The sequence below is a fragment of the Erithacus rubecula genome (assembly GCF_903797595.1).
Source record: "Erithacus rubecula genome assembly, chromosome: 2".
NCBI lineage: Eukaryota > Metazoa > Chordata > Aves > Passeriformes > Muscicapidae > Erithacus > Erithacus rubecula.
Window position 1 is genome coordinate 95,198,113 of NC_136685.1, and position 18,511 is coordinate 95,216,623.

The window sequence follows — 18,511 nt, forward strand, 5'->3', positions numbered from 1 at the left end:
GGGCCGCCCTGCCCTGCCCTGCCCTGCCCTGCCCTGCCCGCTTCTCCCCGCTTCTCCCCGCTTCTCCCCGCTTCTCCCCGCTCCCGTCGCGGTCCCGGCCGCGTGTGGGATGCGCCCTGGCCGCTGCGGAGGTGGCTTGGCTTCCAAACCTTTCCTCCACACCAACAGGGTGCTTTTGAGGGAGTTGGTGGTGGTCGGTGGGGCTCTAATTACTTAATTTCTGGGCGCACGAATTGTTGTTTCTGATCTGACTCCACAGGGCTAGACCCAAGAAAACGATACGTTTTGGATTCGGTGCCAAATGCCCATTTAATCTTAGCTGAAAGGTGATTTTCCCCCGCCTAAGATGTTGGATTCTGTCTTCGCGGTTTGCCTTGGAACAAACACTGTAGCCTTTCTTATGTTGCAGTAAGAACTGCAGTCCTTTCCTGGGAGACCTGAAGTAAACAATTACATTCGTATTTTTAAAATAAAATGAGAATTCTCACGGATAAAGTATTGCAAAGAGAATGGGAGTGATGCCAGTCCTGCAAGCATATGTGTAGGGGTTGATAACACGTGTAGGAAAGATCTGGGCTTGGAGGAGGAAATGCTCCCCACAATTTACAGTTGCCAGTGTCAGTTTCACTGGGATGGGAGCTTGTGCCCTGGTTTATGGGTTTTTTTAGCCTAGGTTCTATTTTTTCTTTTATTTTCTTTTTTTTTTTTTTTTTTTTTTTTTTTTTTTTTTTTTTTTTCTTTTATTTCCTCTACAGGAAAGTATTTGCTGCCTCTTGCTAGCTACATGATGTCTTTTAGCAAAGGGCTATTTCCCATCACTAAAACCTCTCCATAGCTTCACACATTTATTTCTTATTTTGGATCTGAGAGATTTTGCTTTGCCATGAGATTTCACATTATTGGCAGTTCTCTCTTGGCTACATCCATAGCAGGAGAACTTCCTCCCTTTCTAACAGACTATTCATACTTGTCAGGTGAAGAGAATGGCTTGGGTTTACACCTATGCTTCCTAGGAACAGGCCACATATAAAATGCCACTAATATGTCTGAACTTAGGGGTTTTGCTTTTGTGCTAAAGCATTTTGTGCTGTAGAGGTAAAAGAAAATTGTCCAGAAGTGTCAAAGGAGACCTCCAATCTCCTGTTGTGCTCAAAGCAACCAATACTACATGCAACCATTAAGAAAAAAAGTGGCTCCTATTTCAAAGCATCAGTTCTGTCCCATTATAAATATGACAACTGAATAAAAATTTAATAATTAAACCAATAAATCAGAAACCCAACAGCTGTGGAAAGCAATAGCAGATCTCAAGGACACAAGAAGCAGAAAAACATTGTGAAAGAACATCAGACCTTTATATAAAAGACCACTGAAATGAGTGGAAAGTCTCCCATGGATGGTCAGGGGCGTAATAGGTCAGAAATAGGCCATTTAGTGCCAATGACTATTAGAAATAATTTCCACTGTGGTAATCCAGGAATGATTACATGCAATCCAGTGAGTCAAATGATACAAAACTAAGCTCATTTTCCTGAATTTGCAGGAGTTTTGTTGCTGCAGATGGGTGTCATGGTTTAGATTCCTGGTGCTGTTGTGTTTGCAGGGAAAGTTAAGACTGGGGTTTTTTGTTTGGCTGGTTATTCTTGATGCTGTTTTTTTTTTTTTCTTGTTGGGAACATTATAAAATGAGGGTTCTATTCTCTGGAGTCCTCAGCAATTTCACCTACTGTGAGAGGCCCCTGATGGTTTTAGTGAGAAGCCAGTTAGCAAAGCTTGTGTAACTTGTACCTCACCATGCCATGCATTGTCCCCCCTTGGGGAATATTTGGCTCCTAGATGGGGAGTGAAAAATTGGCCATTTCCTTGGGTGACAGAACAGTTTCCAAGCAGTAGAAGCTGACTGGCTCTGAGTCTGTGGTGGCCTCTCTGGAGATGTCCTGCCTGGGAAAGGATGATGCTGGTGGGATGCTGATTAGCTTGAGGAATCACATCATAGATATGAAAGCCTACCAGTAACTTTCCATGAAGAAAAAAGCTCAGCTGAAGCAGCAAGGGACGTGGTTTAGCTGCTTCAGCATGGACAAGATTGTATTTCCAGCATCACCGAATCATGGTTTCTAAGAATTCGAGCTGTTGACAGATTTTCAAAATGTTTTGACAACTCATTTCAGTAAGATTTTTTTACTTGGAGTCTTGAAAATTTGTCACCATTTTGCAGAAATACTTCTGCAGGTTTTTCTGGTTATAAAGCTAGGGGGGAAAAAAGTTTTGTTTGTTTTTTTTTGGTTTTTTTTTTTCATTAAAGTCCCACTAAAAATGTTTGGTCCTTTCCAAAGTAACTAGCTCCTGGAAAAACTCCATTAGCTAGATGAAAAATCCTCCAGAGCTGTCACTCAAAGCAAGGTCATGGTTTTGGTAACTGTGACCCAGATAGGAGAGTTTGAGGAAACATCCTGAAGCTGCTGCTCTGCTTGGGTAATTCTCTAAAAGATTGTTATATGGTTAAATGAAGGATGTTTTTCTAAATCAGCTTGAATAATTGAATGAAATCTTGAGGGATTTGGTGCAAACATCACTGTTTTTTAAAACCATTTGCCTAGAAATTCTTTAAAAGCTGATGGTCAGCTGTAAGTTGGGCTTTGTGCTAAAATTGGATCCCTGAGCTGTGGGAGTATTGTATGCATGGCACCAGCCATTTGGTTTGTCAGGAGGTCAGTTGTTTGTGAAAGCAATTATTTTAATAACTAAAATGTGGTGTTTGCATTATTAGCTTGGCAGTTTAAAGTGAAGCTGATGCAAAGAAATGAGATGGGCTCATTAAATGTTTAATTAAGCCATTGTCTGCAAATGGGTCCTACTGCTAAACATCACAGCTCTTTATTAAATAATAAAGTTTAAAATGCTATTTTAAACCTGAAAATGACCAGTTACTGTTATTTCTTTCAAGTGAGTAGTTTTTGGGGGTTTTGTTTGGTTTTTTTTTTTTGTTTTGTTTTGTTTTTTATTGTGCAGATGGTTTTGTGTTGCTCTCCATACAGCCGTGTGGGCTATATATATTAGTTTTTGTCTGTAACATGTACTGTACCAAGGAAATTATTTTTCAGTGAGTGGCCTTATGGTGAGCCTGGGTGCTTGACAAGCTGCACAGGCAATGAGATGATGCTCTTCTTTACTTGTACCTCCTACTGGATCTCAGGGGACAGTCCCTTTGGTATCACCTTGCAATTAAAAGAAATGGATGAGGTGATTGGTATCTATGCAATCAGAGCCTTGGTACCATTGTGAGCAAAGGTTTCTGTCACAATGCCTAACAGAAATGAATGTGCCCAATTTTTGAGTTAGAAATCTGGATACTTTAGGATAGAGGGTTCTTCCCAATACCTGATTAATGTGATACAGATTGAGATAGTGAAAAGTATACTAACTACAAAGTATTTGGGAATGAGTGTGTGTTTCCATGGAACCTCAGATATCACTAGTGTCTCCTCACCCTCTCCAGGCACTTTTTTAGGTTTTGAAGCAGAAGACCACTCCTGTGACCCAAATGGCCTTTTGTGTTTTCATGTCTTCTCTCTGTATCAGGGTGAACTTTTGGGGAGGGGAGAGAGAAAACAGGCAGGCTTATTACTGGTCTCAAAGTTACCTATTTCAGACAATTTGGTTGAAAACTAAGACATTTTATGTGTTGATCAGCAGGTGGTCCATGTGGAGTCTTGGAATGAAACAAGTGGCTGGGCTCTGTAAGCCCCCACTGCTCTGCCAGAGGCACTCTGGCTTTCATGAGAGCAGCACCAAAGAAGCTGATGAGATAAGCTTGAGAATCCTTTTGTAACCATTTCTTGTACTCCCAAACTCGAAATGAAGTCAGGGTGAGATGTAGGAGTCAGCCAGTGCAGGTTTTGGTTTGCTAGGTCCAACTGCTAGGGGATACTAAGGAATGTAGGGAAACAGTATTGTTAACCAAAGACAAAGAGAATATTTCCATAGGTTTAAGAGAAACAGGAAGCAATTGCTGTCTGAATCAGAGATTCCTTCCTTCTTCCTGCTAATTTATGAATGTGCAATGGTCTTTTGTTTTTATTTTTCCTGAGGCTCAGTGATCTAAATACTACTTTCTCACTTTCACTGCTCTTACTGAGAGAATGATCTAATTAGTGCTGCCAATTACATTCAATTTAGATCTGATGAACAGCCAATTTCAGAAGGCCTGATTCTGTCTAGAGCATCCTGAGCACTTTAATGTGTTTGCACTTGTGCTGCTGATGGAAGCCACACCCTGTATCGGGTAGCTCAGAGTTCACATGGCTTACTTTCCTCACAATTTTTGGTATGAAATCTCACATTTTATGGGAAAACCTTCCACTCTGGTGGCTTATGCTCTTCCTGCATTAGTTTTGCTAATTTGTTTTCTATTACTGCTTTGCATGGGGAAATCTCAGTCAGTGGCTTGGCACACAAGGGATTTTTAAAACATGTTAATAATGGAAAGCTACTATTCTACTGCTCAGGAAGATGCAGCTCTCTAATATTTCTGAGACACTGCAAAAGATAATTTCTAAATGTACAACCCACTGTTGAATTCATGCAGACTATTAGGCAACAAACCAGTTACCAGATTTTCTTTGGATCTCACCTTGTTCAGCCTAATCAGAGCCTGGACTTTCAGGAGAGGCCTTTCATCATCCTTCAGCTCTCCAGGTGAACAGCTCAGTTTTTGAAAGGAATGAAAGACTGTAACCTGCCATTTCTCTTGACAAGAATTTGGAGGAAGGAAGAAGAGCTCTTTGTAAATCTCTCTTAAGGTTACAGATGTGGCCCCTGTATTCTGTGGTTGAGCTTCACAGTACAAGGGGAGGGATGGACAGACAGATGCATGGATGGATGGATGCAGAAACCTGCAGAATGGGCTTGGTGCAGCTCCTGAGAAATCTGCATCCTCCAAGTCCATGCTTGCCTGTGTACCGATGAGCTGCAGGGAGCTTGCCAGGAAGAGAATTAATTTTAGAGTGTGATTTGGAAAATGATTCAGTTTAAAAATTGCTATTTTTGAAGGGCTACTTTCAGCTGGGATCCAGTCTCCAGCCTGTTCCCAGAAGCACTTGCCTTGCTGCAGCAGAGCGTGGTGAAAAGTGGAGGAGGAATGTCTGTCTGGGAGCTGGCAGCCCTAAATCTCGTGATGCTGCTGGGGAAACAATTCATGGGCATGGGGCCTCCTTACACTCACAGCCCTTTCTGCATCTGGCAGCTGAGTGTTTAACCCAGCCTGGCTGGTGAACATGGCAAAGCACACTCTACACACCCTTCCTCCTTGCTCAAGGGAAAGCACAGGGATGTGGGTCTGGAAATGGGGCTGCTGGAAAGCCAATGACAGCATGAAGAATTTATGAATCAAAGTTGTGAAATGGCAAACACCTTTCTCATGCCTTTTGAAGATGTACTGTATATATTTGACAGAGCCTGTGCCTCCAGCTCCTGCAAATCTCTCCAGCCAGTGGCACCAAAATGAAACCAGCTAAGCTGGTACTCACTCCATCAGGCTGAGGCTTTGCAGAAGTTCAGGACAGGCAGCATTTGGTCACAGCACTGAAGAAAATTTTGGAAACCCCTTTGGCCTGTTAGATTTTCTTTCTAGGGTGAGAAGTTTCAGAGAGCAATTTTACTTTACACAACTTGGTTTGTTCTCGAGGAGTCTGGAGTGGAAGGTTGTGGCTGAAGACTTTGCTTTGGTATCAGGCACATCCAAGAAAAGTAACATATCTTTAGAACAAATTCTAAGCTCCTGCTAGGAAGCAGGTGAAGAGAATGTCATGGTGAGGAGGGCTCCATTTTACAGCTGTCCATTCTTGCCTCAAGTGCAGTAAACAACTGGGGAAATATATCAAGCTTTAAAAAAAAAAAAAAATTAAATTCCAGTTTGCTATGTAGAGGGCTTTAAAGGACCTTTCCAGATTAAGATTTTCTGTTATTTATGAGCACATAAATGGTGTTTAATATGTAATACCAAAACATTCTTTGTGCATCTTATGAAAGGAAGACAATTGCTGTGCCACTGAGCATGCAAATATGTCCCAGGGCAAACTTTCAGGACCAGAGTAATTATCATCTCTGGTCTTCTTAGCCTGGAAATGAACTTCAGCCTCCCATTTTTCTATTTTCAGCCTACATTTTCCTATTTTTAGAGATGGCCACTGCCCATATTCACCTAGCACTAGGGGGAAATGAAGTGAAGCTGTTTAGCAGCATTTTGCATTCATTTCACAAAGATGCAATCAAAGTGATGCAAAGTGATTAAACTTGTTACAGTGGCTTTAATGCATTGTAGGTCTAGTGTGGCCAGTGCTCTCACTTTGGTTTTAGAGCACTGGGGTATTGATTTAGCATTTAACAAGCACTTATCTAGTGAAAATGCACCAATGGAAACATAAGAAATAAAAATGCACAATGAAGAACATATGATATTGAAACCAAACGACATGGCATGCTGCAGGTCAGGAGGAGCTTAGGTGAGGAGTGAGGTGAACACAAATAGGTGCCTGAGAGTGGACACTTCAGAAGAGGAGTAAAAAGTGGTAACTCTGGGGCACCCTGTGTGTGAGAGATCACCTCTGTAGCTCTGCAGCTGGGAGAAGTGCAGAGGAGAATAAAAAGGTGCACAGACTTTAAAAGCTTTCTGGAAGCTCAGGCTTAGAGTCCTCTCAAAATATTTCCTTCTGGCTGCACAGTCCTCCTGACTCCTGGTCTAACAGCCAGGCCACCTGAGTCAGGCTTAGAAAACATGGATTTCTCACCAGTTAAAAGCTGATACATTGCATCACCTTGATCCAATAATTTCTCTTCCAGTTGCCTTACTTACCCTTCTGGCTTTGGTCCTGTTTCTCTCCCTAGGTTGAGAAATATTCCAGAATGGAATGGCTTTTATTTACATTATCATAGCTTCATTGGAGATGCAAAGAAATCCTGGCAAGCTTCCCATCATCCATGAAGGAAATAAAAAATTAAAAGAGAATCTTGCTGGTGTGAGAACCATGGTACTGGGGAGACCTTGTTATGCTGATAATGATATAAGGGGAAAATGATGTGAAAAAAAAGTGTTCTAGCAAGCAGGCTTCATTTCTGTCCAAATGCCAGTGTGGCTTATTAATTTGTAATGAAGTGAAATATATTCATGCTCTCAGAAGTAGACTGTGTTGATTTAATTTGTGTTTTATGATCAAGATTCTAGATTTCATATCTTTTATAAGTAGTGAGCAGGGATTTAGCTGCATAAGACACATTAATATCAATGTAATATAACTCCCCAGGCACTTCTTTAAAGACTATTTTATACATAACAACATGGAATTTCACCTCTAGATTTCTCTCATTCTCTCCAAGAGAAAACAGTGATGGCTAATCTGAAGGTAAGCACACATTTTATTATTGCTCTCAAAGCAGTAAGCATTTTTAGTACTCTGAATTTTTCCTGCTGACAAACAACAGGCAGTGTGTAACATAGAAATCAAATAACTGCTTTTTTGTGGGCTGGGCTGGGGAAAGCAGCAGAACAATATCAGGCAAGAAATCACAAGTTATTATTTATTTGATATGATTTCAGTGCTCTGCTTTCAGAATTTTTTTTTGCTTTAGAGAACTGGTATGCACTGAATGAGGGAGATCCTTCTCCAGTATGAAATATTATTAGGAAAGGAATGTTCACTTTTCTAGAGGAAATTTCCTTCCTGCTTCCTTCCTCATGAGTGAAGTGTCTGCTTCCTTCTCATGAGTAAAAATGATCCAAATACTGTTGGGAATTGAAATAGGGAGGAAAAATGACATGTTTTCCAAGCAAAATATGTTAATTTTATTTTTACTTTGTCCTTACAAACCATGTTTCTGACTTTCATCCCAACCACTAAATTTATCTCTCTGTACTTAAAGACAATTGTCACATCTTAGACACTTGTTTATCCAGGAGAATGCAATCTGGAGAGGATCCTAGATGATTTTGAGCATTTTCCAGCAGAAGAAAAGAACTCTCAGCATTGCCTGAGGACTGTTGGTAGGTCTTGGACATACTGAGATGTTCTGGTGAGAGCTTGCTGGAGCAGGCTCTGTGGGATGAACCAGCTGCACTTTGCAGGGTGCACCTGTGGGATCACACCTGTATCATGATTCCCCTCAAGTAAGGAAACATTACATTTATCAGACTTTAGTCTTCCTCAAATTTGGCTTTGCAATACAAGAGAACATAAATCATCACCTTAACTGCAGCCTGTGGTAACCTGTGTCATGGGATTCAGCCTAACAACAAAATAAATCTATAAATCATCTGGAAATGATCGAGAAGACGAGTGCCTGGATTTTATCAGCTGAGTGTTGAATAATGATGAGCTCCCAGGTCTCACACACACATACAGAGGAAGTGTATAGCTGATAGAGATGTAGCCCAGAGGTTCATTATTTGACAGCTGTAGGAGTTATGAGTCCCAGGGAGTGCCTGACCTCAGGATTCTTCTGGGCTACATCATATTTAAGTACCACTGGATTTCTTGGGACTGGCTAATGCATGAATCAGAGGGATAAAGGTCAGGGAAGGAAAAGAAAAATGTTTAAGCTAAAGAATAGCATTGGCCCAAAAGCAAATGGGTATGTATTGCCTATGAATGCACTGAGAGAATATTTGAGAATGTTCCTAGCTATTTAAAATAATCAAATTTCTAAACAGTCTCCAATAGGAAGAATGAGAGTAAAAAGCTGGAGTGCCTGTAAGGTGGGGTCTGAAGTGTGTTATATGAAGTGGTGTCTACAATACCAGCAAACTGAATTTATTGGCTAAAGTACTCCAAAACATCATCAGGTATTTCAGGCTGGATAACATACAGACCTCAGTCACACAGGGTATTTCTTTCCAATCACCACTAAAAGGGGCATTGCATTTCTGTGCTCTTTTTATAGCAATATTGACTTTTGGAACTCCAGTAACTTGTAAGCTGGCTGAGGAATGCATTTAGGAGGAAAGGCTAGGGGTGATTTTGCTAGAACATCCTTATCAGTGGAAAAAGAAAAAAAAAAAGCAAAGAAAAAAGTTACATCTGTTATAATTTACCAACATGAAAGCTCCTCAAGGTCTCCGTTGTTCAGAACCCAGCAGGAATTTTCCAACTGAGGAGGAGGAAGAGAAATGTTTACTAAAAGACAGATTGCAAACATCAAGCTGCCTGTTCTGCAATTGATCTTTTACTCTGAGAATATCCAGAAGATCTATACTTATGGTTAGGCTGTTATTTGGAAAGGCAGTAAAAGACATTCTGCTGAGAACTGCTTCATATTAAGCCTGTAACTTGGGGAGCTTTTAAAATACAGCAATTGCCTTGGATGTTCATTTCAAGGCAGACCCTGCTCTGTACATTTAAAGTAATGATTTGTCTTTCAGATTCACTGGAAAAATGTTGGTTTTGTTTTGGTTTTTTTTTTTTTTTTGCTTGCTTAACAACCATAAAAATATCACAAAGGAGGAAAAAAAGGATATTATATAGGGTTTTGTTAAATGCCACACTCTAGCCCCTTCCTGAACTAAAAGAGGCAAAAAAAAAAAAAAAAAAAAAAAGAAAAAAGAAAAAAAAATACTTCTGTGCTTCGAGGTCCGGAAGGTAGGTGCAAATGTTCTTGAGAAGGGAAACTGCCAAATTCAGTCCATGGGGCTGTGCTAGCTCAGTAAAACACGGTGGAAAAGCCCAGAAATGGGGGAATGATGTTGGCTGAATGATCATATTGTCATTAGGAGAGGCACATTTACACTTTTTCACACTGACCTTCAGTTTCTTATCACTGCAGATTGTGCTCTTTTCCCAGCCTTTTTAATCAGTATTTTCTTGATGAGCAGACAACTCAGAAGAATTAGATTAATTTCTACTAGGAAGAAACTTGAATCTTTATCAACTGCCCATTCGTTTGCTGCTGCTAGGAGATTGAGACATGGAAAAGAGATTTATTGTTTACTGCCTGGTAACATGAAACTACATCCATACTCATGGCTCCTGTCTGGTACTTAGGCACAAACTTGTCTTCTGTGCAGCAGCAAAGCTTTGCTAGAAGCTGCACTCTCCTCTCCCATTGCCTCTGTAATTGTCAAATCCTCTGCAATAAAATCTCTTTCAGTATCATTTCCCAGCAGAGGTGTGATAGCTGTAAGCTAGCTCCTTGACTCTGATATTAAATTCCCTGGTATTAATGGATTATGGCCTTCAGCATTGTCAATATTATTGAGAACAATATTGTGACACTGGAAACTCAATCAAACCTCACTTTTTACATTAATTGTTACACAGTTTTTACCTGAGCACTCTGGAAGGAAGCAATTACTCTGGATCCATGAAAAAATATCAAATGTAAAAGACAGCAAGAAATTATTGTTGTCCCTTCACCCTCAAAGAAAACAAATAACTTTAAAAAATAAATGAAGACGCTGGTGAAAGAGAAAGGGGCATAAGTGGGGCCATAGGTTATAAGAAATTCTGCCTGCTTGCATCTTAGTGCACTAACAGTTCAGCAATTTCAAAAGCAAGTGAGTTGCTTTCACAGCATTTTTGATGCATCTTTTGGGAGACCTGGGGCTAAAGATTGCCCAGATGTGATTTGTAATTCTGCTTCCTGCCTGTTCCCACACATGCAGTGAAAAGTCTTGTACCCGCTTCTTTTTGAGCATAGCTGGCTAAAGGCAAGGATCCCCAGGGAAATCCGCAGCAAAATTGTGTTCCTGCTTTATGATGACAGTTAACTTTGAAATTAAAAAGTAATAAAGAAAACTCTAACTGAACCCAAAATGGTAGTGGCTTTCTTGACTAAAATTTCAGGGTTGAATAACTGGAATTTCAATATCATCCCATATGTGTTTGTGAAGCAGCATTGTCCCAAATGGATAGTGATGCAGTGCTTTTTCTGTCTTGCTGAATAAATCTATTTTAAGTCAATTCCCAGTAAAAGAGTCTGAAAACCTCCTCTTGCTGTTGGCATTGTTTATTTGCAACAGTAAAAACCTGCCAAATTTCAGGCTTCATCCTGAAAACACCGGGAGCTTGGTCCCTTATCCAGCAAAACCATTCATCACAGACTTAATTCCAAAGCACATGAATAGTTCCCAGTGACATCTGCAGAGTAAGTCATCTTCAGCAGCTTGGGTTAAACACACCCATCCCCTGAATCTGGGGGTTTTGTATGTTCAGAGAAGAGCACTGCAAGGAAATGTTCACCAGCAGAAGGCACCTGAGGAGCTGATTAGTGATTTTCCCCAGAGGTGAGTGGGGCAGAGGAGAGGGAACCAGCTACAGTGAGCACTGGGGAGACAGCAGGCTTGGCTTCATGCCCTGGAATTTATATTCCACTTCATCCCAAAGACTGGGCTAGCTGGAAGTTTATCTTGGTCTGGGAGTGTGTTCAGGCCAAACACAGGGTCAGGCTTCCACAGCCTTTGGAGATTTCTGTTTGGTTCAGGGGCTGTTTCAGGGGTTTCAGCTCCCCTGCAGAGCTGTGCCCAGTGAGGGGATTGCTGCAGAAGGTGGGGTGGTGCAGCATTGCTCAGCCCTCAGAGATGTAAGTGGGTGCTGGTGAAGGAGGATGTTCTGCTACAGCCTGAAACCTGGCACAGACATCACTGCACTGAGTGATTTTAATCTGATGGAGCCTTCCTTCTTTATTCAAATCTCATCACTCTTGACTGACAACAGGAGTAAAAATCTTGAATAGAAATGTTTCTGTCTGTAATTATAATTGGATTTTACAAACCTCCCCTCTCCAGTACATTGATCATGCAATGATTTCCTGCCTGTTCCCACACATACAGTGAAAAGTTCTGTACCCTCTTCTTTTTAGGCATAGCTGACTAAAGGCAAGGATCCCCAGTTCTGTGCTTGTTTGGGAAGAAAGCCTGGTATAGCATTGGCATGAATTGCTCTGTAGAGAGTCTGCAAGGGCAGGTGCTCAGGAGAGAAATGGATAGTATGGCCTTGTGTTGGCAGGAACTGTTACTGGCATGGAAAAAGTTTAATTTCAATCTCACTATAAAACATGGAGCCAATAACTTTGTGGGTAGTGAAACACACCAAGCACACTCATCCAAGCCTGACAAACATGAAGGGGGCTCTGACTCAGGTGGGTGGAAGGCAGGTCAAGATGAATCCACCTTGCTCACAGGAAATGAAGAAGTGACTGATGGTGTTTGGATAGGTTTATTTCATCCAGTGAATGTGGTGCTGAGCACAAGGTGTCCTCTGGCTGTAGGATTACAATAAGGGGCTGTGGGGTGGAAATCACCTTGTGCAGCAGAAGACTTAATGTTCAGGAGCTCAGAGTGTGGTTCACCAGGAATGTTCTGTAATAATGTAAAATGTGGTGGGGCCTTTTGTTGTGTTTTGTTGTATTTTGTTGTATGAGGGCTGACAGCTGCTTTTAGTGACCTTCCCAAGATGAGCTCTCAGCTAATGTGCAGTGCATTTACAGTGCTGGCTGCATGAAGTGCACTCTGATGGAACAGTCTTGCTCCATTTCCAGTTTCTGCATTTGCCATCCTTTGAACAAATGGGAAAGAAATGGTTAATCATTAAACTTTGCAGATAATACTGTTTGCAGCTACTGAACACAGTAAAAATGGTTTTCTGTCCTCATCAGCTTTGTACCTTTGAGGGTTCTGCTTGTGTACAGAAAAAAGTCATTTTGCTCTGCTACAGACAGCAGTCCAGTGTTTGTCCAAATTCTTGCTCTGAAATCCTACTTCTGTTCTTTCTCAGCATTGCCTGTTCCAACCCAGGGTCATTGAGACTGAAAAGATAACCTGAGTGCATGAGCAGCATGAAAGGCACAGGTCATGGTCTGTGAGTTAAATAAACTAGTATGATAAACTGAGTCCTGCCAGGGGACAAGCAGGCACAGAACCTTAAATGGAATTTGGTGCTGCTTTTGCCTTTCACACAGTTGGTCACTTCAGCCCTTGGTATGTGAAATACCACCTTTGCCTCCAATATTTTTAATGTAGGGTTTTTGCTCCTGCATGCTGTGGGCTACTTAGGAACTGTCAGAACAGGCAAAAATGTGTGAAATGCTCCTTCAGACTAAGCAAAGTGATTGCTTGGAAAGGCACATTGCAGAAGGGTTGTTCTTCTAGGACATAGGTACCCTCTTATGAAGTGCTGGGCATCCCTGTGCTCATTATCATTAGAAGGACATGAAGAGCTTGATGAAGGACCAGGCATGGGGCTGGTTGTGGAGTTTGCAATTTCCTTCCCTTCAGACTTTTGACATGAACCAGAAAAGTGAGGCTTTGTTTTAAAAATAACTGTGCTGACCATCATCATGGACAATGAGGCAGATTATTTGCTCCAGAACCTTGCCTTGGCAACCTCTTGGAATCTATGGAAAATAGTATTACCACTTTTTTTTTTTTTTTTTTTTTTTTTTGTGGGGAGGGGAAATTGTTGCTCCCAACATAAAACATAAAAGGATAGCAATATCATGTCATGGAGTTTTATTGTTTTTTGCCAGTATGTGGCAATCTCAGCTCCTGAGACTTTAGTTTGTAATGAAATACAAACTAAAGTATCATAATCAAAGAATTTTGCCCCTTAGTACATCTTTAAATTAATGCATATAAATTCCAACAGTTGTAATCAGTGCACTGTATATTTTTATTAGTATGAATGAGCTCTAGAGACATTATTTATGAGGAATCAAGTGAGATTTTATGGTGGTAATCTTAAAGGGGCTTTTTTCACTTAATTAATTAAAAAGCAGATCCACTGAAATCAGCAAAATGATGTGACAGTAGGAGGGATCAGAGATTTCTCCTCCATCTTTACTGAGCACTTCTGAATTACTTCACAGTCTGGTAATTAACAAAAGACTAATGACTAAGAATCCCCCCTCCTTTGGCGAGTATTTTAAGGACAAAAGACATGTTGACCCCTCAAAAACAGAATAAACATGTCCCTAATAAGTAATGACTGCTTTAGGGAAAAGATTTTATTGTTAAATGTTGAAAGTGGAACTAAGCAACTAGATTTGCTTCAGCTGAGTTGTAAACTGCCCTGCTTGTATGGAACATGGGAAATAAAACTGGAATTTTATTCGATGTAGTTATAGAAGGGACCAAGAAAAGAGCAATTACTGACTGAAAACTGCCTCTTGGGCACTGTAGAGAGAAGAAAGTTCCAGTGTAACAGGACCAATAAAATGTCATGAAATATAAAGAAGTGTCTGTGTCAGTGATTTTGTAAAATTGTTTTGAGCAGCTGCACAGTTTTTCTGGAGATTGCTTGCAGAATGAACTGGAAACACTTTTCCTAATGACCAATGTGCACTTTAAAAGTCACATGGTTTTCCTTCACCCCCAGAGGGCTGGAAGTCCAGAATCTTAATCAAAACCTTTTTCCTCTGACTTACAGCAGAACTCATAGCCCTAAGGACAGCCACACAATTTGGATAGGTTTGTGAAAGGGGATACATTGTCTGCCATGGGAATTTAGATCCTAAAACAGTCAACATGCAGCTGGCAGGAAAGGCAAGCAAACACCCCAATGTTTAATATAACAATGAAATGTTGAAGTTGTCTTGATGAAAGTTCTGTTCTATCTGCCTCAACTAATGCAGACATTGTCACTTGGGACCAGAGGGGATATTCTGATCATCAGGTGAAAGTAGAATTTAATCCAATTATTTTTCTGGGGAGCCCAAGACATTGAATCTAACTCAAGACTGTCTTTTGGAAAGACTTCATTAAGTTGCAATGGTTAATCACACTTGAAATTTAAAAATGTACATCTAGATTTTAATTCAGATTGCCTGGCTCTAGTTTTCAGACATGGGTTCTTGTTTCATATTTACTGTTTGAGTTCTTGTTTAGTGCTTGCTATTTGTTCTTTGTGAAAGCATTTACAATACAGACTTTCTGGTTTTATTTTTGAATATGACAGAATATTTAGAGTTTCCTAGATCTAAATCTTATGCTGGATTCCTCTATATTGTGTCTATACATTTGTGGAATGGAGCTCTTCCCAATTTCAGTCTACACTTGAGTCTAAGAAATAGAGAAAACAAGGCAGAATAAAGAGAGGAAACAGGATGCACAGGGAGAGACATCAGAAATATTAAATCCTTGGTTCTGGCTGATGTCCAAACTCTTGCTGGGTCACAGACATGGCTTCATACCACAAAATAGAACGGAGTTTTTGGAAAGAAGCAGAGGCCCCACCAGGAATTACAAGGGAGGCATGGAAAATCTTTAGAAAATCCTCTGGGCAAACCTGTTTTTCAGGTGCAAAATGATCCCTCTGTTTTTCCCCCTGCTTCCTCTTCAAGAAAGGGAGTAAAGGATTAATTACCTGAGGGAATGGCTTGAGTCTGTGTCAGGGGAGGTTTAGGTTGGATATCAGGAGAAGGTTTTTCACCCAGAGGGTCATTTGGCACTGAACAGGCTCCCCAGGGCAGTGCTCACAGCACCAAGCCTGGCAGAGATAAAGAAGAATTTGGACAACACTCTCAGGCACATGGTGTGACCCTTGGAGTGTTCTGAGCAGGGCCAGGAGCTGGACTTTCATGATCCCTGTGAATCCCTTCCAACTCAGAATATCTATGACTCCACGATTTTCAGTATTACAGCATCTGTTTGACAGCAATTTGCACCTTGTTTAAAAAACAGTGACAGGTACAATAATGCATTGTGTCTCTGTAAATACTGGAAGTTTAAAACAAGAGGTATATAAGTCACATTGCAGCCATGGAAAAGGCCATTGTATAAATAAGGAAACAGTGGAGAAAAAGGGAAACTGTTAGATGCCTCACTGTCCAATATATAAATTGCTACATGTGAGACACTTAAACTGCAAGAAGGAATAAAAGACACTGAAAAATGAGGGAGAAAACCAAGAGACAACCTGAGGATACAGGCTGGCAAAATGGTCTCATCTTACAAGGGTGTCTGGAGCCATTCAGAAATGGAAAAGAAAATTGTTGTTAAAGAAAGCATCTGTGGGGAGGTGCAGCACCAAGGTGGCTGTGGAGCTGCCCTTGCTGTGACCATGGTCACAGGGCAGCAGAAACTCTGTGCACTCAGAAACTTTCTCTGTCAAGGTCAGCTGTGGCTGTGTTCATGCAGAGTGCCTGATTGCAGCTCCAAGGTGGTTGCACAAACCTGAAGGGACCCCCAGGTGAAATATATGTTGGCTATAATAGTTTAGGTGCCAATAATCCATTTAAACCTGTAGGTTTCCACAAAGATCACAGCAGGAGCCTTTTCTCACCTGTGCCATCCTGTGCTCTGCTTCCATATTTCTCTTGTACAACCACAGAGTAGGAGAAAGGAGAGCTGTTCACAAGAAAGCCTCTGAAATTTAAAAATGGAAACCAAGTGTTTTATTCTTAGAAATACTGGAGTGATGTGACATGGAAGGGTGTGAGGCTGTTCTGGCTGGTTTCTTTGGGTGCTCAGGGTGAGACCTTGTAGCCAGCATTCTGCCTGCAGTGTCCACAGGGCTTTCAATGATTCAGGGAAATGTCTCGAGCAGGGGAACAGAAAATAAATTCACTGAGCACCTTCTCAATCCCTTTCTGTCAAGGTTAACAAAAATTTTTGGAAATTAAACCTGGAATCTATTTCACTCTCTCCTCTTTTCTCCTCTCTTCCCCTTCTTCCTTCTGTTCATCTTCCCTGCAGAAAGAAAAATCCCTACTCAACTCAAGGGGGGCAGTTCTCCAGAAGGAGCTGGGAATTAATCTTGTTGCTGAAATGAAGAATAAAAAAAGTTCTTCAAAACTTTGTCATTTATTTATAAAATACAGGACTTATGATTCTCATTAATCTTTGCCTTTTTCAGGCATTCAGGAAATGTTTGTCAGCCCCCCTCAGATTCATTAAAAGGAATAAAAAGGTTTCCTTTATCTGCCTTCTTTTGCTGAGCATTGTAGGACTGGACTTTATGGATGTTTTTGGGAAACATAAAAAAAAAAAAAGTACTGTAAAATGAAATAGAACCTTAAGAGGAATATTGACTCAAATATAAATATAAATTATTTGGATTCCAGGTATAGTGTAAGAAAAAGAACCACATATATCTTTATTTAAAGGATGCTCCCTTCAGGACTGAGGAGCCTTTGGGAACACTTGCTTTGAACCTGCTGCCTGAAGAATTCCTGGCCTGCCAACATCTGCCTGGGTGGATCTAAGGGACATGGCAGGACACAGGCTTCCATGGCTTTGCAGTGGCACTGTGCAACTCCAGGATGTGTTGAAGTGCTCCTGACACCTTGAGTTCCTGATTGCAAACCTCTCCCAACATCACCCACTGAATCACAGGAAGAGGGAAAGGTGGCACAGTAAGGAAAAGGGGCTTCCCTGCCATTAATGGATGGCGAAATCCCATTTACAGAATTTCCTCCAGCACAAATAAAAGTGAAAAATTTTGTTTCTGCTCAGCAAGGCTATGGCCAAGACAGGCAGAGCTTTGATTAAAATGTGCTGGGAGAGTCAGGGGTGTGTTTTGGAGCCCAAACCATGGAATTGTATGTCAGAAATTGTACCAAGAGGGGAAAAGCTTCCCAGGCTCCCAGCGGCACACCAGGATTGTAGAGTGGGGTATAAATTTCTTTTTCTCTTTGAGCATGCACTCTAAAACACAATTTCTAGAGCTTTACTAAAGGCCCCTGAGCATGAACATGGGTGCTATATATGTGTATATTATGAGTAATATTAATGTAGATGTGTTACAGTGTATTTCCAATATATTTTCCTTTCTCTCCCCTTGTCTCCATTGTAACAGACTTCTGGGGTGGAGCTGCTGGCTCACATTTAGAGGGGATGAAGGGCTCTTTGGTCTCTCAGGTGTGTTTTCCTTCAAGGCAGCCCTGTCTCTTGCATTTTTTGTGGTGAAATGGGCTGCTGAGCTCTTGTCAAGGGCCTGTGGAGAGCTGAACTGGTGCTTGACTCAGAAGCCTCCTGTGCTTGAGAAAAGACTCCATGCTGTCAGGGGTCTCTATGAAAGGTATTGTTTCAAATTTTTGTAGCGAGAGGCTGTCTCTCCAGCTGGAGAGGAAATCAACATTCAAAAAGTTGATTTAAGGTAAAAAATACCATTTAGTGCAACTGAAGGTGTGCATGCACAGAGTAGGGGTCAGCTACTCCCAGGGGATACACTGCAAATGTGTTGGATGCTCCTTGTCTGCTCATTTCAATACATATGAACCTGACTAAAGCCTCAGACCTGGGTACTTCAGTATCAAGAAATCTAAATAGTCAAACAATTCCTTCCTAAATTTGATCCATTTTCTCTTTGGTTTTTACCTCGTTTCCTTTCTCACCCAAAGCTACCCCAGAGAACAGTGCATTTTTAAAATTGACATCTTAGACTATTTAGAATTATTTGTGGGTAGTTACCATGTACCCTCTTGCACTGCTATTAACTTGCCCAGCTGATGTATTGTGGTCTTGTGAGGACAATTTGTGGGCAGGATGGCTTCTCCCTTATACTTGAAGCAGGTTTTGGTACAGCTT

The 18,511-nt window shown here is 41.1% G+C and overlaps 1 protein-coding gene across 1 annotated transcript in view; it reads left to right on the forward strand.

Annotated features, from left to right (window-relative positions):
- The window catches only part of TRMT61B (tRNA methyltransferase 61B), a 253,837-nt gene that overhangs the window by 120,797 nt on the left and 114,529 nt on the right, over nucleotides 1-18,511 (forward strand). The window lies entirely within an intron of this gene.